This window comes from Panthera tigris, chromosome D4 (genome assembly GCF_018350195.1).
Source record: "Panthera tigris isolate Pti1 chromosome D4, P.tigris_Pti1_mat1.1, whole genome shotgun sequence".
In the NCBI taxonomy this organism is placed as follows: Eukaryota; Metazoa; Chordata; class Mammalia; order Carnivora; family Felidae; genus Panthera; species Panthera tigris.
Genome location: NC_056672.1, coordinates 28,654,281 through 28,678,478, shown reverse-complemented (window position 1 = coordinate 28,678,478; position 24,198 = coordinate 28,654,281). Strand labels below are relative to the sequence as shown.

General features: G+C 39.2%; 1 protein-coding gene and 1 non-coding gene across 12 annotated transcripts in view; both read right to left on the bottom strand.

The window, feature by feature from the left end:
- Positions 1 to 24,198, bottom strand: part of AOPEP (aminopeptidase O (putative)) — a 340,077-nt gene that overhangs the window by 308,643 nt on the left and 7,236 nt on the right. The gene's annotated exons all lie outside the window — the stretch shown is intronic.
- LOC122233358 lies at positions 21,407 to 21,551 on the bottom strand. Its single transcript, XR_006210908.1, has one exon. It is a non-coding gene; the product is annotated as a U4 spliceosomal RNA (small nuclear RNA).

Below are 24,198 nucleotides of genomic sequence, written 5' to 3'. Positions count from 1 at the left end.
GTGAAATTTGATAAAATAATTTCAGAATTAGAAGGAATCTTAGAAGCACAAATGTATTATTTTGTATTTAGAAATGTCACACTGACATATTACTCTGTAACTTATTTCTTTCACTCAGTGGTTTTGAAATACAGCTATGTAGATACACATAAATCTGGCTCATGTCTTGTAAATGCTGCTTAGTGTCCCTATATGAATATTCTACAATTTATCTACACATTTCCCTACTGATACTTAAATCCTTTTAAATTTGTCATTATTATACACCATGCTACAATGAACATCCCTATATAGGTCTCCTGGTGCAAGTGTTCCCTGGGTGAAACACCTAGAAATTCCATTTGGCCTCAGATTAGTATTGCCACACCAACTTTCTTTTGGTTTGTTTTTAACTGATACATCTTTTTTATCTCTTTATTTTTATTGTTAACTGCTCTGGGTTGTTTTGCCTTGAGTATCCTTTTAAAGCAACAGTTGGCTGTATTTAAAACATATAATTATCATTTTTAATAACTGAGGTTAATTTACTTAACATTTATCATGATTACTGCTATAACAGCACTGATCTCATCTCAACCAATTTATTTTATGTTTTCTTTCTTTTTCTTTCTTTCTTTAATGTTTATTTATTTTTGAGAGAGAGAGAGAGAGAGAGAGAGAGAGAGAGAGAGAGAGAAACAGATCGTGAGCATGGGAGGGGCAGAGACAGAGGAAGACACAAAATCCCAAGCAGGCTCCAGGCTCTGAGCTGTCAGCACAGAGCATGACACAGGACTCGAACTCAGGAAATGTGAGATCATGACCCGAGCCAAAGCCAGAGGCTTAACTGACTGAGCAACCCAGGCGCCCCTATTTTGTGTCTTCTATCTACCATGATTTCTTTGCTACTTAGCTTTTACTTTCTGCTTTTTGCTGCATTTCTGAAATATTTTTTCCCTCTACTGTTTCATAAGTTATACAATCTATTTCTTTAACGTGCCTACTTAAAGTCAATCTCTAGTAGTCTTCTAAATAATAAGACCCTAGAAAGTTTTACCCTCAGTCTCTCCTCTTCCCCACTCTCTGATATATCAGCTTCCACATTATTGTTGCTAATGCCTTAATATCACATTGTGGGGTTTTTTAAGTTTATTTATTTTGAGAGGGCATACATGCAAGAGGGGGAGGGGCAGAGAGAGACTGGGAGGCAAGGGAAAATACCAAGCAGCCTCAGTACTACCAGTGCAGAGCCCAACATTGGGCTCAAACTCATGAACTATGAGATCATGACCTGAACTGAAGTCAAGAGTCAGACACTTAATGAATGAACCACCCAGGCAGCCCAATATCACATCTTTAACAACCCTCATCCAACTTAGAAAAAAAAAAAAAAGTTAATACTTACTTGTATTTGTTTACCAGATTCCTTACTCATGACTGATTTATGCATTCCATTCATCCTGTCAGGGTTCAATTTTGTCCCAGTTGCTATTGCTACCTGAAAAATTAACTCAAGACTTTGTGGCTTCAAAAAGCAACCATTTGATTCTGTTCTGTGGGTCAGGAATTTGGGTATCACTCAGCTGGGCTATTTTCTGAATCTTATGAAAATGACTACGGCACTCAGTGGTAAGAGGATGGCTCATCTGGGGGCTCTGATGACCAGGAGCAGTCATACACAGCCCATCTAACATAGAGGTTTCAGAAGAGCTGGACAACTTATATGGCAACTGGTGGGCCTCAGAGCACGTGTCCCAAAGGACCAGTTGAAAGCTGAATGACCTTTTCTGACCTAGCCTCAAAAGTCACTGTGGTATCACTCTACCATATCCTATTGGTTTCAAAAAGAGTTGTATAGCTAAGCTAGTCCAGATTCAAGGAGAGGGAACTCAACTTCATGTCTTGATGGGAGAGTGGCTAGGTCATACTGCAGAGTGGCCTGTGAGAAGGTAGACACTGTTATGGCCATTTTGGGAAAATACACTCTGCCACAATTTCCTTGTTACTTAAGTATGTCTTTAGTAATTCTTTCAGGAGTCCATGAGTAGTAAACTTTCAACATCCATATGTTTGAAAATGTCACTATTATATCCTCACTATTGAATGATCACTTAACTAAGTGTAGATTTTAGGCTGATAGTTATTTTCACTTAGTACTTTGAACATATTACTATACTATATTCTGACATTTCTTTGTGCTGATAAGGCATTTGATATTAATCTGCATTTCTTGATATGTATCTGTTTTTTTCTCCCTAGTGGCTTTTATACTTTTTCATTATCTTTGATGTTCTATTGTCTCATTTGATGTATTTAAATGTGAATTTATTTTTATATGGCTTGCTCAAGATTCAGTGTGCTCCTTTAGTCTGAGGAATTCTTTCCATGTATAACGCCAAGTAGACAGGAATTTTCCTTGCCTCTCTATTGAGACAGTGTAATGGAATTTTCTTTCTCCATTTGCCCCTTCATGGCTTCTGGCTTTATACAGGTATCTCAGTTTCAGTTCTCCACAGGTACTAGGTCTATGGCCAAACACCTCTTCCTTGGTATATATCAGGATCCAACCCCCTTGCGATTAAGCCTACATTTTCCCTCTCCATTTTGGTTAACTAGGATAACTCTTTCTTGGTTGTGAATCTGCATGTGTGTGTGTGTGTGTGTTATACTTTGTCCAGCATTTCTAAATACTTGGTAAGTTTTTTGTTTGTTATTGTTGTTTTTTAAGTAGGCTCCACACCCAGCATGAAGCCCAACACGGGGCTTGAACTCACAACCCTGAGATCACAACCTGAGCTCAGATAAAAGAGTCAGACGCTTAACCAACTGAGCCACTCAGATGCCCCCAGCATTTCTAAATACTTGAAGGGGGGGGTGGGGAATTCCTCATAATTCAGTTCATCATACTGACCAGAAACCCACGAAATCCACTTTACCAATTAAATGGTCCACAGCCACAAGTCCCCTGGCTTAAGAAGTTTTCATGCAGGCCATGGTTTGCTGTATAACTTTCTAGGCACCATAGCGACAGATTCCCTCCCTTTCATCATCACAGAAGCCTAGAGAGATGATTAAAGACTGAGGGGATAAGAATACATGCAAAGAAGCCAAGATGCAAAGAAAGCTGGACCATATTGCTCATTCATTCAACAACTATGTGGAATCCTCTTCTATTCTCTTTATTAACTTTTTCTCTCTCCCAACCATGTCCTCAAGGAAAACTTTCCAGACCTCACCGATTAAGTCAATTTCCCTATTAGATCTCATAGCACTGTATACTTCTTTATAGCACTATAGTTTTCATTTTACATTTTTTGTTTGATTGTTTAATTAATATTGTTCTTCCTCTTAAATGAAAGAGAGTACCACTTCTGGTAATAGCAGAGTAGCTTATATCAAACCCATCCTCTTATTGATAGCACTCGTAAACTCTAGACATCAACAATAAAAATCTGAAGGTTCATGAGAATGAACAGAAAGCTGACAGAAACTGTAGGGAGTTAACACTTGGGAGAAGGGAATGGCACTGAGTTTCCTGGGTTATTGCTTTTCATCTGAGGGCAGACCCTAGTTGGCACTATACTACTAAAATTCAGACTGAGACCTGCAACCTTACTGGCTAAAAAATCAGAAAACAGAGTTCAGGACTGACTCAGTACCTGGAAAGTAAAGAAGGAAAACTTCAGAAAAGGTATGAGGCCCATATTCTGCATATATACTGCCTACTTTTCTATGGAACCCCTGAACCATGCATTTAGAGGCAGACCAAATAGTCCAAGTATGGCTAAATGAACTGAAGTAAGATTTCTGCTGCTGCCCACTTCAGGGAAGGCAAAGTTGAAAGTTTAAGTTCAGCCAAGTTAATTGCCTCCTAATACAAATACAAAACATTAATACTCTTCAGAGGAACATAAATCCAGTTTCTACTAAAGTATCAATCACAATGTCCAAGATAAAATCCAAAATTATTAAACACAAAAAGAAACAGGAAAATATGACCCATACTTAAAAAGCAATCAAATGGAAACTGACATGAGTGGACCCAAATATTAGAATGCTAGAAACAGCAAACAAGGACTTTAAAGCAGTTATTAGTATCATAGTTAAGGACACAAATACCATAATGAATGAACTAAGGTACACTCAGCAGAGAAAAAGAAATTACTTAAAAAAAAAAAAAAAAAGGAAATTCTAAGAACTGAAAAATACTATGTCTGAAATAAAAAATCCACTGAAGTTTAACAGAGATTATAGAAGAATAAGTAATCTTGAAAATATTTATATAGCAAAAATATTTATATGGCAATATTTATATAGCAAATATTATTATTAGCAATCTGAAGACCAGGGAGAAAAAATGTGAATCAATGAACAGAGTCCCAGGTACTTTGGGTCAAAGATTTAACATATATAGAACTGAAGTCCAAGAAGAACAGGTGAATAAGAATGCTGCAGCAAAGAATACATTAAAAAATAATGAGCAGTGACAACAACCAGCACCCAGGTTATGGTTCCTAAATACCATTTTCCAATGAAAGGAACTCCTAGGAGGAAGGGCTGATTCTAGGAGTGGGGCAGGAAAAACAGAAGATGAGCCTACAGCATCATATAGATCCCAAAAGTAAGAAAGCTTAAAAAAAAAAAAAAAAAAGGCAGTGGGTGGGGGAGAATGGGCATCTCAAAAGGACACAGGAACTAACTGCAGGAGCTTCCAATAGCCAAAAGTAGAACAATCTGAGCAGGAAAATAAATAATGACAGTATTGGATTAGAACCCAAAGAGTAAAATAAACACCTATAACTCAATTTTGATAAAAACAAATGATTGATAAATGGGGAAGAAGGGAACATCTTCCTTAAATAATTCCAAATAACAGAAATTGATACTACTTCTTCCAAAAGGCAGGGGTAAGGCTTAATTTCCTTCCCCTTGAGTATGAGCTCCGCTTAGTGACTCACTTCCAAAGAATAGAGAATGGAAAAGAAGAACTACAAAATTTAGAGAAATGTGGCAGACATACACTTGACCACATTATCGAGGTTAGTATCACCAGTGATAAGTCATTCTGGTATCATTATCCCATCCTATGATTCAATCATTGAGAAGGGCACCTGACCTCTGTAGTATTCTTCTCCAAATCCATAAGCTCAGTTTAAGTATTATAAAACATCTGACAAACCCACACTGAAGGACATTCTAAAAAATATTTGTCCAGTATTCTTCAAAATTGTCAACACAATGAAAAGCAAGTAAAATCTGAAAAACTGTTACAGATTGAAGGAGGCTTAGGGCATGATGATAAAATGTAATGTAGTATCTTAGACTGGATCCCAAAACAGGAAAAGAAGAAAATAAAAAAGGACACTAGTGGGAAAACTGTAGTTATTAGTGGCATTGTGCCAATTTACTTTTATAATTTAACAAATACACCATCATTATGTAAGATTATGGGAAGCTGGGTGATACATATATGGGAACTCTATAGTATCTTTGCAAATCTTCTGGTAAATCTGAAAGTATCACAAAAGAAACCATTTATTTTTAGAATAGTTAAAATTTTCCAAATTTGGTGAGAGATATAAATCTAAAGATTCAAGAATCTGAGAACTCAAGCAAGATAAATGCAAAGGAAACCACAGCTAGGTGTGACACAAACTGCTAAAAACCAAAAATAAGGAAAAAAATCTTGAAACTAGCCAGAACAAAATGATATTACATACAGGAGGAAAATGACACAAATGACATCTGGCGTCTCATCAGAACAACACTTATCAGAAATCATGGTAGCTCAGAAAACAATGGAATGATATCTTGTAAGTGTTTAATGAATTTGGGGAAGCACATTTGCCTCAAATATATTAGTCCTAAAATACTATTTATTTTATAAGAACAATTTACTAGGAAGCTCTTGTTTTTGTGCTTAGCATGACGGCAACCCATTTCCACTTAAATTATCCAAACTTCTGAATAAAGGGGGCCTGGACCAATTTCTACTTTAATTTAAAATTGGTATTTCCTCTTACTTACTTTTAAATTTTTAATTCTTTGTATTTAAAGACAAATGTATACTCTAAAAGACTAATCCTCTCTCCAAAATACCTGGCTCTTTCCTTCTCAGTAGAAATGCTCATGAATCACGGACAAGTTGACATAGCATGGAGCAGGTTTTCCACCCAAAAGTTTGAGTAGCTATTAAAGTGTCTGGCCCCTCAGAACTCTTCTTTCAGCTGCTCATTTTAATACCTTGCCAATTTGATAGCAATGGTTCACTGATGCCTTAAACAGTTAATAAACTTTCAAAGTTGAAGTTATTTTTAAACAGCAGAAACAAGCCAATCAGATAATCACCATTATCTCTGGTACAGTTTTGATCTTTGAGTTTAGGATATGCCAATATGCCTTCAGTCACTTTATTTGGTTTCCAGCATTTTAACATTAAGCTTTCCCCTTTTGTTCATTTCTTTTTATTTTTCTTCTACTTCAAGTAAAAATGCAGTGTTAAAACAACATTAAGCTATATGTTTTAACTGAACAAAGTACCAGGATATTCAGAGTTTAAATTCCCTCTGGAACCCTAATTCTAACAGCCTGCACTGCACCCCCACCCCGCCCGTGGTATAAATATATGCTACAATAGGGTCTTTCATTGCAAAACTCATACCTGTGAGGCAATGTCATTTATCACTGAGTAAATAATGCAAGATAACATACTGAAAAGGGGATTTTGCTTTATTCCCTTAACTATAAATAAAAATATGTAGCACTTTTCAGGATTACCATGTGGTATGATATGTATGATTTAATAAAGATTAAATACCAATCTTTAAACCAAACTGTAAATAAGATAAACTATGGTCTCTGGTCTCAAGTTTTAAATAGACTCTCTTTTCTTTAAATTTACTGCTTTCATGAAGCATATAAGGGTGACTGCATATAATTTGTGATCCTGCAATGAAAGAGCTATTGTGATATGTATATGTGGGGGAAAAAACACAACAACTGGAGTTAATGTTGTTGTGGGAATTAAAGAAAGTGCCTGTGATGAAGATCAGTGCAGTGAGGCCAAGTCAGAACTAGAGTCAAAGGCCTTTTTCCGGATAAAGAAAGCAAATCACTGTCAGCTGTGGCTTGATTTATATATTATAACCAGTCGGGGCGGGGGAGGGGGGAGGGAGAGAGGTCTAACATGTGAAAACAGAAAACAAAAACTGATTTTACTCACATCAGTATATGACTGCCCTGAATTATGTTTGAACATGATGTGATATGATGGAATTCAGCTTCCCTGATGGCAGCTTGTGTTTATTCTGGCTATTCTGATCCCATCTCAGCATCCAGATGCCATTCCTCTCTGGTGCCTAATGTGTTTATGCTCACAGTATCAGCAGGCATTGGGTTGCAAAGATCAGATTGGAAGTGATTTCACTCTATTTTCAAAGAGAAAAGAATTTATCCCTTTGATTGCTACTTGCTTGCAAAGTAGAACTTGTTCCAGTTTTCTAAAAGTGCCACTTAAACTAAATTATAGCAGAGTGATCGCAAAAGGATTCCTAGGAGAACACATTACAGTTACAGAAAATAGAAATTTCACTTTTCTACTCCTTTTTCAAGAAGTCATACTGACCAGCAAAGGCAGTGGAAAAGTTCTTTACCTGCTGAACTGCAACATCTCATTCCTCCTTAGGAGATGTATCTTCATCAACACTGATTTGTTTCCTGGCACTAACAACAATTAAAGGTTTCATATAAACATCTAAACTTTAAAACTAGAAAACAGCTTTTCTGTGTAAAAACTGTTAGACATGTCAATAGAACACAACAAAGAACTCATCAATCATAGCGTGGCCTGTTGTGGATACACCTCTCCAGACAAGCTGACTTTGTCCTCACAGAATCCCTTTATCCTTCCCCCTTCCTGTGTTCTTTGCCGTCTTGTTGATGGCACAAGACCTACTAACATATACTGACAACTCTCCATTATCCAGAGGCAAAGGCCATGATTTGTCAGGTTTTTTTTTTAAGTGCCTTTATGAAAAACTGGACACTAGCGAAAAGCAATGAAAACATCTGTTAGAGATAATCTATCTAGAAGAAGAAATAATTGATGTTTACTGTAATACTATTCTATTCTATTTTTATTCTTTATCCCCTTTTACAGATGAGGAAATGATGTGGGGAGAAGCTAAGTGTCCAAGATTACCAAGATTTGAACTCAAGTAGTTGGACTCCAGAGTGCTCTTGCCCTCTACTGCAGGGCAATCCTACAGAGTAACCACGGCATGCCACCGCGTGTTAATGTCACAGGTAAAACCAAACAGAAGCCCATCATAGAAAACCGCAGAGGTGAGGGGAAAACCTAGAACTGGGTACAGGAGTATGAAGGGAGCAAAATTAGGTCAGGGAAGGGAGGGGTGAGGACAAACAACAGACACTGCATCTCTGCCCAGCTCTTGTCCCGTTCTAATACTTTTTTTTAAGTTGTTTTGTTGTTGTTGTTGTTGTTGTTTTTGGTGTTGTTGTGTTTTTTGTTTTGTTTTGGTTTTTTTTTGAGAGAGAGAGAAAGAGAGAGCACAAGCAGGGGAGGAATAGAGAGAGAGAATCCCAAGCAGGCTCTGTGTTGGCAGCACAGAGCCTGATGTGGAGCTCGAACCCACAAACCATGAGATCACGACCTGAGCCAAATCAAGAGTCAGATACTTAACCAACTGAGCCACCCAGGTGCCCCTCCCCCATTCTAATACTTAAGAGAGAAGTCCATGAAAATGAGAAATTAATTAACAGATGATTTTGACAGGTAGAGGGTTTTAAGGTGCATTTCAAATATTATAATGTTTACAGTACCTAAAACATACTTGTATTTTTTCATACTTTTAATGAATAACAATTGTGTTTCTAAATATCAGATGTAAGTTTAATTAAATAATTTTATGTTAAGTCCATTTCTTACCACATTTTTATTCTTCTTTGAACCATGATGGGGATTATACGACGCCCACTCCCCATCTCCCCAGGACTCTGTCTCTCAGTAACTCCTATTTACTGAGCAGTGATTGGAGTATGAAGCTGAATTTCCCAGGCTGGACCCATGCTGTTTCGAGCCATTTCACCAATGCTCTCACCAGGGCTTCTGAGTCCCTGCTCACTGAACTCGGACCACATCAGCGTTTCACCCCTGTAATGCCCTACCATGCATTTTCGGTTTTGAAGCCACAGAGACTTGCGAGTTCCCATCCATTTCTCCTGCTAACCACCCTCAGTTTACCATCTACCAGCAGTTACTGGGTTATGCTCCATTCCTGTTCAGGCAGAGCCCATTCCCACCCCCCCAGGCTCACTCATGACCTCTGCTCTCCACTCCTGCTCCTGCCATGAACACGGCCACCGCCTCCTTCCTTCCCACATCTACTCTCCCACCTCCCAGCTGATAGGAGCCTTTAAAGCTGCTCAGGTTCTCCTACAGCAAACAAAACAAAATAAAACAAAACAACAACAACAACAACAACAACAACAACAACAACAACAACAACAAACCCCAGTAACAGCAAAATATGCTTTCCCTTACTTGGCCCAACAGTACCATTCGAGCTTTTGCCTCTGTCTTACTATCAAACTTTCCCAGCCAATAGCCCATACCCTCTTCTATTTTATGATCACACATTTCTTACAATGTTGAAATCTGGTATCTGACCATACCACTTCACTAAAAGTTTATTTTTAAACATTCACAGGGATTTTCTTCTTGCCAAATCTAGCTTGACCTCAGTCCTTTTCCTTGACTCTCTGTGGCATCTGTCACTACTAATCTCCCATCACCTCCAATGATTCCTAGGAGACTATACTGTCTACACCCCCTCTTACATCTCTGCTCTCAGACATTGGATGTCCCCCAGGCTCACAGTCCTGGGCCCTCTTCTCATTCTGGAATCTGTCTTTTGCTCACATCTCTGGTACTCAACTAACCTCCCTATGGAAAGGACTCAGCTCCTTACCTCCAGCTCTGTCTTTAAGTCCCTGTCCTTACCTTCAAAGCAATACTTCTCAAACTATCTGTGGCGAGGGGCTAGTTATTTTTTCCCGTTACAGGTCAACACTTTTGTAAAACATAATGAAAACAAATCACAAAAAGAAAAAAAACCCTACAAAACACAAGCCCTGATTATTTTATCATCGGATTTAACATAAGCGCAACCAGAATAAACCATAGCATGGGAAAGAAGAAAATAATTACTATAATAGTTTTTTTAATGTTTATTTATTGAGTGAGAGAGAGAGAGAGAGAGAGAGAGAACGAGAGGGGGAAGGGCAGAGAGAGAGGGAGAGAGAGAAACCCAAGCAGCGTCCGTGTTGACATGGGGCTCAATTTCAGGACCATGAAATCATGACCTGAGCTGAAATCAAGAGTGGGACACTCAACTGACTGAGCCACCCAGGCACCCCACTATAATAGTTTTTAAATGATTACTCTCTGTTTGAGCACTGGCTGGCAGACTACTAAGGAGCACTGCTCCAGAGGCCTGCAGGGCATGGACTGGGCCCCTACCATTCCCTAACACACACCAACTTCCACACTTCTGTCTGCTATGGCAGCATCACCTTCCACTGGGTCTAAGAGTTCTGCCTCATCTTGACTCCTCCCTCCTTTGTAACTCTACCCAATCAATTATCAACCTTTAAATTCTACTCCTTCAAATTCTTTCTTTTATCCAGCTCTTCTCCACATTGCCAGGGACAACTCTAATCCATACACTAAGACCACACACTTGAACTATTATACAACAACCCTCTAAATGAGTCTCCATGGGTGGTGAGCAGTCATTAGTGCTATTTACAAATATTCCCAGTTCTTCTTCCCCAGTCCCTAATCCTCATACATAGAAGGACTGCAATTTCTGGTAGCCTGTGACTGCCATCTAGTTCTAGCCAATAAGTTATAAATGGAAGCATGAGTGTCACTTCCAGGCCTAATATTTAATTGCTAGTGCATGACCTTCCAGAGTGCTCTCTTCTCTCTTTGGGCAAACAAAACATGAGAGGGTGGCTTTTCTGTCAGCCTGGATGATTATAAGTAGAGTCCCCAGTTGAGCTGTGATAGACATGCAGCATTAGCAGGAAACATACCTTTACCTTGTTAAAACCACAAAGATTTTAGAGTTATTTGTTACTATGCTAACTTAACCTATTCTGACTCATACACTCTGTACCAAGCCTCTCCTCTCTCTAAAACCATACTTACCATGACTGATTCTTGAAGTGTGAATTTAATATCCTGGCTCTACTAAAAAAAAAAAGCACCTTGAATGAATTTCTATTAAAGAAAAATGCAAACTCCTTGGCATTCAGAACTCTTACCAACCTATTTTTTCAGTCTTATCCTACGAGACTAACCTCTCATTTCCTGAACTGTCAGGCTCCCTTCCAGTCACCCACCAACCCACGCCCCCAAAAAAGGAACACTTCCCTTCTCTCTTCTCTTTATGGTAAATAATCAATTCTATCTACTCAATCAAACTTTCCCCCACAGCTCTACCAACAGCTAACACTGAATACTTGTTAAGTGCTAGGTTTTGTTCTAAGCATTTGTCATGTATTAACTAATTTACTCAAGTAACTCTATGAGATGAGTACTATTATTATTAAACTCATTTTACAGATGAGGAAACTAAAACATGCGGATTAAGTAACTTGCTCAAAACCACACAGCGAATAAATGACAAAGCCGGATGAACCCAGCAGCCCATCCTCCTAACCACTGCCCTCTACTGCTTCCAGGACACTCTGTCTCCCCTTCCACTGAACTTCCAGGACACTCTGGAGATCTCCCCAGTACATAACCTTGTGCCCTGCATGACCAGTCACTGATGCGTGCAGGCTTTCTTTATTAAGCTAGACTGTAAGTTCCTGAAGGTCAGGGAGCCACGTTACCATGTTTTGTATCAGTCAGTAAAACGCTGCTGAAAGAGTCCCTTCTGTGATAAAAGCACAGGTCTACCAGACAGGAGATCTGTTAATCATGGTTTTCATTTTCTGTATTTGATGATGCTTTGACATCTTGGGGCCCTGCTGCCCCCAGACAGACAAGTCTTTCCAGGGCTAGCCGATATGCAAATCAACCAATCCAGAATTCACATCCCCAACCACCTCTTTTTATCTTTTTAATTTTCTCTTTATTTTATTTTTCTTAATATAATTTATGGTCAAGTTAGCTAACACACATTGCATACAGTATGCTCTTGGTTTCGGGGGTAGATTCCCATGATTCATCGCTTACATACAACACCCAGTGCTCATCCCAACAAGTGCCCTCCTCAGTGCGCATCGCCCATTTTCCCCTCTCCCCAGCCCCCATCAACCCTCAGTTTGTTCTCTGTATTTAAGAGTCTTTTATGGGTTTGCCTCCCTCTCTGTTTGAAACTATTTTTTTCCCCTTCTCTTCCCCCATGGTCTTCTGTTCAGTTTCTCAAGTTCCACATATGAGTGAAAACATAGGATATCTTTCTCTGACTGACTTATTTCACTCAGCAGAATACCTTCCAGTTCCATCCACGTCATTGCAAATGGCAGGATATATATAAACCACATCTTCTTTATCCATTCATCAGTTGATGGACATTTGGGCTCTTTCCATGATTTGGCTATTGTTCAAAGTGCTGCTATAAACATTGGGGGTATACGTGCCCCTATGAATCAGCACTCCTGTATCCTTTGGATAAATTCCTAATAGTGCAATTGCTGGGTTGTAAGGTAGTTCCATTTTTAATTTTTTGAGGAACCTCCACACTGTTTTCCAGAGCAGCTACACCAGTTTGCATTCCCAACAGTGCAAGAGGGCTCCCATTTCTCCACATCCTCACTAGCATCTGCTGTTTCCTGAGTTAATTTTAGCCACTCTGACCGGTGTGAGGTGGTATCTCAAGGTGGTTTTGATTTGTATTTCCCTGATGATGAGTGATGTTGAGCATTTTTTCATGTGTCAGTTGGCCATCTGGCTGTCTTCTTTGGAAAAGTGTCTATTCATGTCTTCTGCCCATTTCTTCACTGGATTATTTGTTTTTAGTGTGTTGAGTCTGGTTAGTTTTTTATAGATCTTTGGATAATAACCCTTTATCCGATATGTTTGCTAGTGTCTTCTCCCATCCTGTTGGCTGCCTTTTAGTTTTTTTGATTGTTTCCTTTGCAGTGCAGAAGCTTTTTATCTTGATGAAGTCCCAATAGTTCATTTTTGCTTTTATTTCCCTTCCCTTTGGAGACATGTTGAGTAAGAAGTTGCTCCCAACCACCTCCTTTAATACTCATACACCAAGCCAATATTCCCCCAGCCCCAATTCTTCCCAGGGCAAGCTATCAAGGACTAGGGACCACCCCAAAAGCCCAGACCCCTCCAAAAGGACTCAAACTAGCCAGTCCTAAGTCTGCTGACTTTGCCCTGCCTGGTCTTCCCCAGAAACCACAATAAAGGCTCAGGCTCCTGCTCTACCCTTGCTCTTCTGCCTCCTGACCAACCCTGGTGCTCCCATGTGTGGCTTTAGGGGTATGCCCCCTCCTCTTGGGAACTGTAAATAAGAAACTTTTCTTTCAAAGACAACTCATCTCCATGTCTGTCACCTGATCATACCTGATTAAAACAAATGCCAGGTCCATGTTAAAACATGTTATCATCCTATTAGGAGCTCTTTGGGAATGCAAACTACATACTTGATATCAGGGAGGATTCTTAAGGCTCTCTCTTGATTCCATCAATCTCTGTGTTGTTGGAAAGAAGGATTTTCACGGGGGATAGAAGAGATAGAAAAAGGATTTTCAAGGGGGTAGAAGAGACAAAAAATATAGAATAGAATATACTTGGTGAACTTCATGTTCAGCATAAGGAAAAGAGAAGCCCTAGTTATTTTTCAATTGTCTTTCAGTCTTAATTGTAAGTTACTATCTTAGCACTGAATTGGTAACTATAATTGTAAAAACACCAAATCTTTAAACTCTGCATTTGTTAGCCGCCTTCTATTTTTTCCATAAGGATTAGCAGTAAAATCCTGAATCCCACAAGGATCTGAAGATAACCATAGGGGCAACAAGGAAAGGTGAAAGCTAAGGATAGTGTAGCCTATCTGCAGCCAGTCTTGGGAAAAATAAAATCCCAGGAAAGGAGTGAGTGGAGGCAGTTCTGAGAGAGAAAACCAGGATAAGCCCCTGAAATTTGCCACCAGGAAAAGAGCATGAAGATCCTACCTTGATTTGAGAAGCAGTCTTAGCAACAAAAGCCAAGGGGTTTCCTAACACTCTCCTAGGTAACTAACACTCAAAGCTAACCAGTATGAATAAGTGCTTAATCAACACTTGTTGAATGAATACCTCAATCTTATAAAATTGAGTATAGTTTTATGACACTCATGAAGATTTAGATATAGTACACTTTGTCATCCTATTAACTTAAACTCTTTGTGTCCTTTACTATATCTCCCTTGAGACAAATATACTGCTTTTCTCCTGTAGCATAAGGTGGTACAATTTTTCGAAGTGCTCTGATATATTTCAAAGTGTTCTTGCAATATTTCTTTGGAGTATCTGCACATTCAGCCATGGACTTTGAAAAAATGCCAGAGAAACTCCCATCCCACAAACGCTCCATGTTTCAGAGGTTCCAGGAACAAAGTATGGAAGATATCCAAATTATCGCCAGCCAGGAGAATGCCATTCACCCAAAACTTCCCTAGAATGTGTTGGTCCCAAACAAGCAACATGAATCTAAAAGTCCTTGGAAAGACCAAGAAGACCAGAGTCTTTTTCCTTTGGGGACTCAGTCAATTCAGAACTCATCTGGACTATTTAGAAATCTTTGAGAAGGCACTTGACCTTTATATCCCAGTATGAATAACAATTAGCAACTGCATCTAACATCTATTGGGTACTTGCTATGAGATAAGCAAGGCATATTAAATACATAATTTCATTTACTCCTCACTATCCAGTGAGGTCCGTTATCTCCATTTTACAGATGAGTAAACTGAAGCCCAGAGAGGTTAAGATAACTTCCCTAAGTTCACAGTTATTAGATGCCATAGTTGAAATTTAGATTCTTATGGTCTGGCTCTAGACCCTAGATCAGCACTATACTGTATTACCTCAAATACAGTCCAAGCCTAGATCAAAAATACCCATTTCAAGTGCAGCAAAGCTCGTTAGATCCTAACCCTGTAAGTTGAATGACACAAGCAACAGTGAAACAGGTCAAGGACTATCCCCATATCCCCATACAAACATGGACACCCACTGTTACCAGAGTCTTCCCCACCACTCTTAACACCATATTCTGTTGTTTATGGGCAAGAGGGTTTATACTATTCTATAGATCCTACATTTCAAGGAGCAACAAAATCTTCCACATACACCAAATGCAAAGTAAATTTAAATCCTGACCTAATAATACAACTACATAAAACTGCATTATACCAAACAATGCTACATGTTTGTATTCTATGTGTTAAAGATAAAATCATGCATTCATGTAATAATGTAACATTCCATATATCCATGAATAGCCAAAACACTGTCCAGAAACCATTCTTACCATCAGACACTGGACAAGATATTCTAGGAACTGGAAGATGGTGGAAAGGTATTTAAGGATGGAAATTAGAACATGAGAACACAAACTCATGTTGTAGGCCTCCTCAGCTGGCAGAAGTTCCAGCCTTGTTGACATATGCGTCTTTCACACCAACTTCCCCCACTACTCTCCAGAACAAGACAAACTCGGAATGGCTGGGAGAGCCCTCATGATACTGCCCAAGTCTTCTCTTCCAAGCTCAGTTCTTTCACCTGCTACTCACCCAACAATGGTTCTAAAACCTTCATAATCCCAGCTCGTGCTCAAATTCATTCGCTGTCCTCACTGCAGAATTTGAGTACAATGGTTGAAATCAGGCAGGACTTCAGCAGAAGCAAAAGGAAGGGCTATTATTCCATGAAGTGCTTTGTACACTACAGGTCCAAGATAAATAACTATTGAACATTTTAGTAGACATAATTCAGTTAATACAGCCTTTAAACATAAAAAGCCACCTGGGTGGCTCAGTCGGTTAAGCATCAAACTTCAGCTCAGGTCATGATCTCACAGTTGGTGACCTCGAGCCCCACAGTGGGTGAACTCGAACACTGCTTTGGGTGAGCCCCGCTTCTCTCTCTCTCTCTCTCTCAAAAAAAAAAAATAATAATAATTAATTAAAAGAACTGGCTTAATATTTAATAAAGATGAGGGTTTTATCAGACCACCCAGGAATTTTTGTGCTAGGATAAAAGTTAACAAAACTTTTCAAACTCCATTAAGAGAATTAATATAATTTATTATTATCTATAAATATTCATAGAGTGGAAACAAGATCTAGATTAATAGAGCTGGGTTACAGAGTTCAGTAGGGTAAAAATAAAGAAATCGGAAAAGAAAATATAGACAAAAATATCAGCTTTTTCCATAAGATTTCCTCTTCTAGAATTGTTGAAAAACACTATTTTTAAATAGAAACTATTTTGGAAACTCAGTACTTAAAGAGGTATTGTGAAAATAGTTTATTAATGAACATTCTGCTACAGAGAAAAAGTCACTGCTCTGGCTCATAGGAAAATACATTTTACTAGCAAAAACAGATGACAGATACAGACTCCTTGAATCCATGACAAGAGACTCAAAATTCAGTTCCCACTCACTGCACGAGGCTCCTCTACAACACACCAACAGAAGTCATCTAGTAGCTATTCAAAGATTCCAGGTATTTTAATTTTTTTTTTTTTTTAATTTTTCAAAAGTTTATTTCAAGAGAGAGTGAGAGTGGGATCGGGGCAGAGAAAGAGAAGAAAGAGAATCCCAACTAGGCTCTGCACTGTCAGCACAGAGCCCAATATGGGGCTCGAACCCATGAACTGGGAGGTCATGATCGGGGTCAAGATCAAGAGTCAGACACTTAACCAACTGAGCTACCCAAGTGCCCCAAAGACCTCAGGTATTTTAAAATATTGTTTAGGAGTCCAAAATATCTTTTGGAGTGATGATAATACCTGAAAATTAGACAGAGGAGATGGCTGCACAACTCTGTGAATATCCTAAAAGCCACTGAATTATACAGTTTTAGAGGCTAAATTTTATGGTATGTAAATTACATCTCAACAAAGCTATTTGTTTAAGTAGGCTCTACACCCAACTTAGGGTTTGAACTCATGACCTGGAAATCAAAAGTTGCATTCTCTACCAATAGAGCCAGCCAGGTGCCCCAAAGCTATTATTTTTAAAAGTGGCAAAAAAGAACAGCAAACTGTTTTAACAAAGTCTTACAGTGGTTTTCTTACCCATGTCCTACAGAAGATAGAAAATCTTACATAATTTAGAAAAGACTCAGTAAAAACGTATCAATGATATTAGCAAGGATTAGTATAAGCTTCATGTTTTAAAAGGGCCATTTAAAAGAGATGTACATTGGGGCGCCTGGGTGGCTCAGTCGGTTAAGTATCCGACTTCGGCTCAGGTCAAGATCTCATAGTCTGTGAGTTTGAGCCCCATGTCGGGCTCTGTGCTGTCAGTTCAGAGCCTGGAGCCTTCTTCGGATCCTGTGTCTCCCTCTCTCTCTGCCCCTCCCCCACTAATGCTCTGTCTCTCAAAAAATGAATAAACGTTAAAAAAAAATTTTTTAAATAAAAGAGATGTACATTGACTTGAATAGGAACTTGTAGTTAAAGATCTATGCTACACCCAATGCACATCTTCCAACATGGCATGGCATTTCAGCCTCAGAATTTATTTTGTATATTGTTTTAAAGACTATTTCAAAAAGTGTAAGCCCTGAGTATCTCCTAAACTTCGGTCATGTATGTACCACCTTCAGTATTTTTGCCATCTTCATACCACCTTGTTATTTATTAAATACTTTTTCTTCAATCCACTTTACCACTGACTCAACTTTTATAATATCCATGAAATCATGGGTTTGACTGGCTAATTTACATTTTTCCACCGTATATTAAAATGGACACATAACTATTAAAATTCAAAAGATGCTTATCCATGTACCACTTTAAATCATCTTGCACACAAGTCAAGAAAACACTGGTTTTAAAAAATCAGCTGAGCCTGGTAACATATCTGTATCTACACTTTAAAAACTGTTAAGGAAATCAGAATGTTCAAAAGCCACTTTGCAGCAAAATTTAGGACTGTCCTACTCTATGAAGGCACATTATCAGTGGGAGCCACAGGGCTGGCATTCAGCCAAGAAAACGTATTTGAGAATAACACTGGAGTGGATGGTACAGAAAGATGGCAGGCAGTAGGCCTCCATGAGGGAAGCAGCTGAAAGAACAAGGATGCTAGGTCCTCTTTACAAATTCTTGGGTTCTTGCTACAGCCACAGAGCTGAACTTGGCAGAAGACCAACTGCCTAATGGACAGGTGGGCAGGGCTTTTTATTTATCCTGCTTCCTTCCTGCCAACACCAGTACTGAAAGCCTGCAGAAGGGCCCACTCCTAAAGTAGTATTCTAGGGCAAAGAAAGAGTCTGGGCTCTACCACACCTGTTCCTCCCATCTAGAAGACATATGGGTTAGATTTCATTCTGAAATATTAGCACCGTAGGTGGTTTGAAACAGCTTCCTGAAAGGAGCTTACCCCCATTCCTGATGGGGGATGCAATGATACCATGCCCTCACACCCCTCAAAAAAAAAAAAAAAAACCACCCTGAAGACACTGGATATTTAACCACTTTTTTTTTCACTTCCTTTTCACACTGCAAAGAGGACTACCTCTTTTTGTAGTTATCTATCCTAAATAAGTGACACAATTATAAGTCACTGCCTTTATTCTTATTCATTTCAAGAAGCCCTAACTGAGTCCTAGGTAGTGAGGCATAGAGAAAGCCGGTAACTGAGGCTGTCTCCAAAGAGAACTGGGAGAGGGAAGGGGGGAGGGTGTGAGAGAGAGAGAGAGAGATGTTTCCTGCCCCAATTTTTGTTCTTGAATCATTTTTCTGGTAACTAGATAAAATAATTTTTATATAATTCTATGCAGTAAAAAATCATATATCATTTTAGATAAATCTACTCCTGCCCCAACAGTGAACTTAGGGTACTAGCCTATAGGCACAGTGACAGAGTATTTTCTTAATACTATTGATCCCTTTTTGGCTTCTAACACATGGCTTGGAGGCTGCAAAAAGATACACTTTTCCAGTATTTTCTCAACTAAATCCATTCCTTTTCTGTATAAAGTTTTAATATGTAGCCCCATAACTATAAACGTAGGCTTCCTAAAAACTATTTGGAAAACATGAACTATATACAACAAATTTTTAAATCTGACTGGTTTTGTGTTATAATGTTATACTGTCCAACTGGCCTTTGGGGGGGCATCTTTAACCTAGGAAGGATACTCATGATTTCTAGAACTTTATCCCAAGCATCTCTATACAATTTACTAGTGAGTATTAAATATTCAGAGAGCTTCACTGCTAGCAATTAAGATTCATATCTGTGAATATCTCCAGCAATTCAGGAACACATCTGTATCTCAGAACTCCTCAAGGATAAAATTGTAATCCAATAAATTACTGCTCTTCTCAAAGATCTAGCACGGTGTTTCTCAAAGCGTAGGCTGAGGATCACATGCATAAGAATGATCTGGTGAGGGGCACCTGGGTTGCTCAATCCATTAAGCGTCTGACTCTTGATTTTGGCTTAGGTCATGATCTCATGATCATGGTGGGGTCAAGCCCCGTGTCATGCTCTGCAAGGACAGCACAGAACCTACTTGGGGTTGTCTCTCTCCCTCTCTCTGCCCTTGCCCTGCTCATGTGCTCTTACTCAAAATAAAGAAACGTAAAAAAAAATAAAATAAAAAAATAAGATCTTGTTAAAATACCAACTAGTGAGCTCCAAGAATGTGCATTTCTAACAAATTCCATATTGACACTGCTGGTCTAGCAACCAGACTTCGAGAACCACTGGCTTAATCTAACTCTGGTTATAGTAACTCTGGTCTCCTCCCAATCAACACTGTTCAGGATTCACTGTGGAGTTCAATGATGCTAAAAAATGGCTCCACTTGGCAAATTCTCTAACCACTTTCCATAGGGCTTCTTGTGTAAGACTCTTCTCAGTATCTTCAAGAAGTTTCCATCATTCAGAACTTGTAGTATGGGTGAAAAGTTTGTCCTTTCTTGGCATCTGCAGGGATAAATACCCTTCACATCCCTCCCCTAATTCCTGGACTCTGTCTGACCTTACAGCCCCCACTTTCTACCCTGCGTGGACAACCTTTCTGTCCTCTATAGGAAACCATACTTCCTACAGCAGGAAAGCTGTAGGAAGGGCAAGAGGTCACTCTGTTCCTGTGTTAGGAAACTACATTTCCTTTAGCCAGAAATCAAGACAGACTCCCTCTACTTAGTGATTTATTTGGTGATTGTCACAGGGCTACAGCTACAGACAACCAAGGACAAGGAAAGGAGTACTGTACCCAAAGGCAAAATTTGACAAAATTAGATTCTTTAGAAATAGCATTCAGATCTCAATATTTACACTCTGCTCTTCCATGGGAATAAATATATAACAGATTTCTCCATTGAGAGATAGGTCCACAATTTACACACTACAAATAGGTGTCCCATTCTCTGTAAATGGCTTTCAAATCCATCTCACTGAGGTTTACAATATACTCCTAGTGATTATCATGGTCTCAGTGGTGAACTGAACATATATGCAGTTCATCCTTCCCAAGAAAAGAGATTTCAACTAATTCCTAGAAACTGAAAAGCATTTGGGAGAAAGATAATAAAGAAAACATATTTGATATAGCTTCAATATCTTAGAAGATCTCCAGGATCTCCATTATCTTTTCAATTTGAATATACAACTGAACATATGTAATTGGGGACCATGTTAAAATTAATTAGGATGATTTAAAAGGCAGGTTAAACAGTTTATTTTTCAGGGTGCCTGGGTGGCTCAGTTAAGCATCTGACTTCGGCTCAGGTCATGATCTTGTGGTTTGTGAGTTCAAGTCCTGCATCGGGCTCTGTGCTGACAGCTCAGAGCCTGGAGTCTGCCTCAGATTCTGTGTCTCCCCTTCTCTCTGCCCCTCCCATGCTCTTGCTCTGTTTCTCTCTGTTTTGCAATAATAAATAAACGTTAAAAAAAAACAATTCATTTTTCTTTGAGACTTCGATATATGCTTAAGGAAAAAGTATAGACCCGGAGAATGATACAGAACAATAGCAACAGGGAAGGATATTTAAAAAAAATTTTTTTTAATGTTTATTTATTTTTGAGACAGACACTGGCAGAATGCAAGTGGGTTAGGGGCAGAGAGAGAAGGAGCCAAAGCAGGCTCCAGGCTCTGAGCTTTCAGCACAGAGCCAGACACGGGGCTCGAACCCACAATCTGCGAGATCATGACCTGAGCCAAAGTCAGATGCTCAACCAACTGAACCACTGAGGTGCCCCAACAGGGAAGGATATTTTTAGGAAAGTTTTCAATTAGCAATAATCGCGCCTCGGATAAATCTCATTGGCTACGATACTGCCACTGCACAAAGCTGGAAGGATATTTTTAAAATGTTAGCCATAAACTGGTTAAATGCTGCAAATACTGCATAACATTAACAATTTACAAGGAGTGTGAAAAATATGACTTTCTTAAATCATTGTAAGAAAATGACTAAACAAAACATATTCTATGACCATGGTATTTCCAGAACCTAAAACACTCTATTAGAAAAGTCATTAAACCATGTTCAGAATCAAAATGATTTGTTACTAACAACAAAGTCCTTGGGCATACGTGTGTTCGAATGCCATCACTGAAGAATCTTATATCTGTCCAATACTGAATGTGGTTGCAGACTGAGCACAAAAATCGTCAAGTGTCATCTGCCGCTAGAGAACAACCGATGGGGATGTAATGCTGCTGCTTTTTAAAGCACAACTTCTGCGATAAAATGTTTCTGGCCTGCTTTTGTACTTAGGATGAATGTCCGTTTTTGTGGTTTGGAGAGAACAACGCATTTCTCCTTTGAGGTGTTAGATCCTAAATACCAAAATTAAGTCCTCAAGAAAAACTGGTCATTGTTCTTTTTTTTTTTTTTTTTTTTTAAGGCAGACTGCCACGTGCAGCGCCTCATTTGGATGTGTCTGGAGTCTTGGAAGCTTGACTACCCTACGTTCTCCTACAAATGGACCTTGAGAGCTTGTTTGGAGGTTCTAGCAGGGGAGCTCAGCTACTCGTATACCCTTGACCGAAGAACGGTCCTCCTCTATCGGGGAAGGTCGTCCTCTTCGACCGAGCGCGCAGCTTCGGGAGGGACGCACATGGAGCGGTGAGGGAGGAAGGGGACACCCGCCTAGCCAGCCAGATCAGCCGAATCAACCCTGGCGATCAATGGGGTGACAGATGTCGCAGCCAGATCGCCCTCACATCCTGTTCTTTATTGAAGTAACAGATTAATCTTTTTCTTGGAAATCCTCATATTTAAGTATAGAAATAAGGTCATAAAAAATCAGTTCATCACCATTAGGGGATTTAGCCATAATAGGATATTCCTAGACAGAGCTACTTATTATACTAGATCAAACATAGTATAATACTGATCAAATAGATCAGCACTCACAAAAAATAATTCATGTAAGAATCAAGTAAAAATGTCAAGGCTTTTAATGCCACCTACTTACTTCCTATTTTGCAAGACAATACTTGGGATATTACAATAAAACCTACATCAGCTTATATCTGTGGATAAGTTTTTTTTTTAATGCCTTGTAAAAGAGGTGGGAGTTATTGCACTTTCTTGATGAATAATGCAAAGTAAGCATTATTACATAGGAAAAGCATCTAAAGGCATATTCTATGAATATGTCCAGCTTACTGAGTCCACTGTAATTACTTGTCAATCAACACCACACATACATATAATCACAGCTTAAAAATAAATATGAAACAGGGGCGCCTGGGTGGCTCAGTCGGTTGGGTGTCCAACTTCAGCTCAGGTCATGATCTCACAGCTCGTGGGTTCGCGCCCCACGTGGGGATCTGTGCTGACAGCTCAGAGCCTGGAGCCTGCTTCAGATTCTGTGTCTCCCTCTCTCTCTGCCCCTCCCCTGCTCACACTCTGTGTCCCCCTCTCTCTCTCTCTCTCTCTCTCTCAAAAATAAACATTAAATTTTTTTTAAATAATAAATATGAAATAATAAAGAGCAAAAGAGAAAACAATGGGGTGGGGGAAGGCAAGGGAAAAGAAGAACATCTCTAAGAGGTTGTAAGATTTAAGGATATGTTGATACGTCTTCTGCCAAAGATAGCAGACTTCATAATGAGGTGCCCAAATGCAAAAGAAATACCCTGAAATTAGGTCACACAGCACAGAACCTGGGCTTATTGAAAAGTAATATACTTATAAGTAAAGGATCACAAAATCAGATCAAGAAAATACTGAAAAAGAAACAAAAAAGAACTCCTCACCTAAAAATACTACAAAAACCAAGCTGAATAAATTCCATGACTTTTTAAAAAAAATTTTTTTTTTACATTTATTCATTTTTGAAAGACAGAGAGAGAGACAGAGCATGAGCTGTGGAGGGGCAGAGAGAGAAGGAGACAGAATCTGAAGTAGGTTCCAGGCTCTAAGCTGTCAGCACAGAACCTGATGCGGGGCCAGAACCCACAAACCATGAGATCATGATCTGAGCTGAAGTCGGATACTGAGCCACCCACGTGCCCCCGCTGCCCCCACCATGACTTTTTAAAACACTACAGAAGGAAGGTCCATGGTCAGGGAATTGATAATGTTAGAAAAAGAACTGAGAAACACTTAATGGATAGAGTAAAGAAACAAACATCCAAAAAATCAGTTCTGGCAGCTGCTTTCCCAGCTTGTTCCGTAACTATAGGCTTTCTCTCTCTCCCCAAATTACCTACTCAGTGCCAACAACCTTTGCCTTCACTCCATTCGGTGAACCAATGGTCCATTCTTGACATTTTCACTACTTGGAACAGTTCCATCACTTAAATACTTCATTTCCATAATCTTATATCAGAGCATGGCTTCCTATTCTCCCTATTCTTTCTCTTAATTATTCACCAACTCTTATTATATTGAAACTCCAGTCCCTCAGCTTTTCCATTATCTTCAATGCATCTGCTCCCTCTGGTTCTAGGACAGAGGCTCCAATCGGGGAGTGCCCCTCAGAGG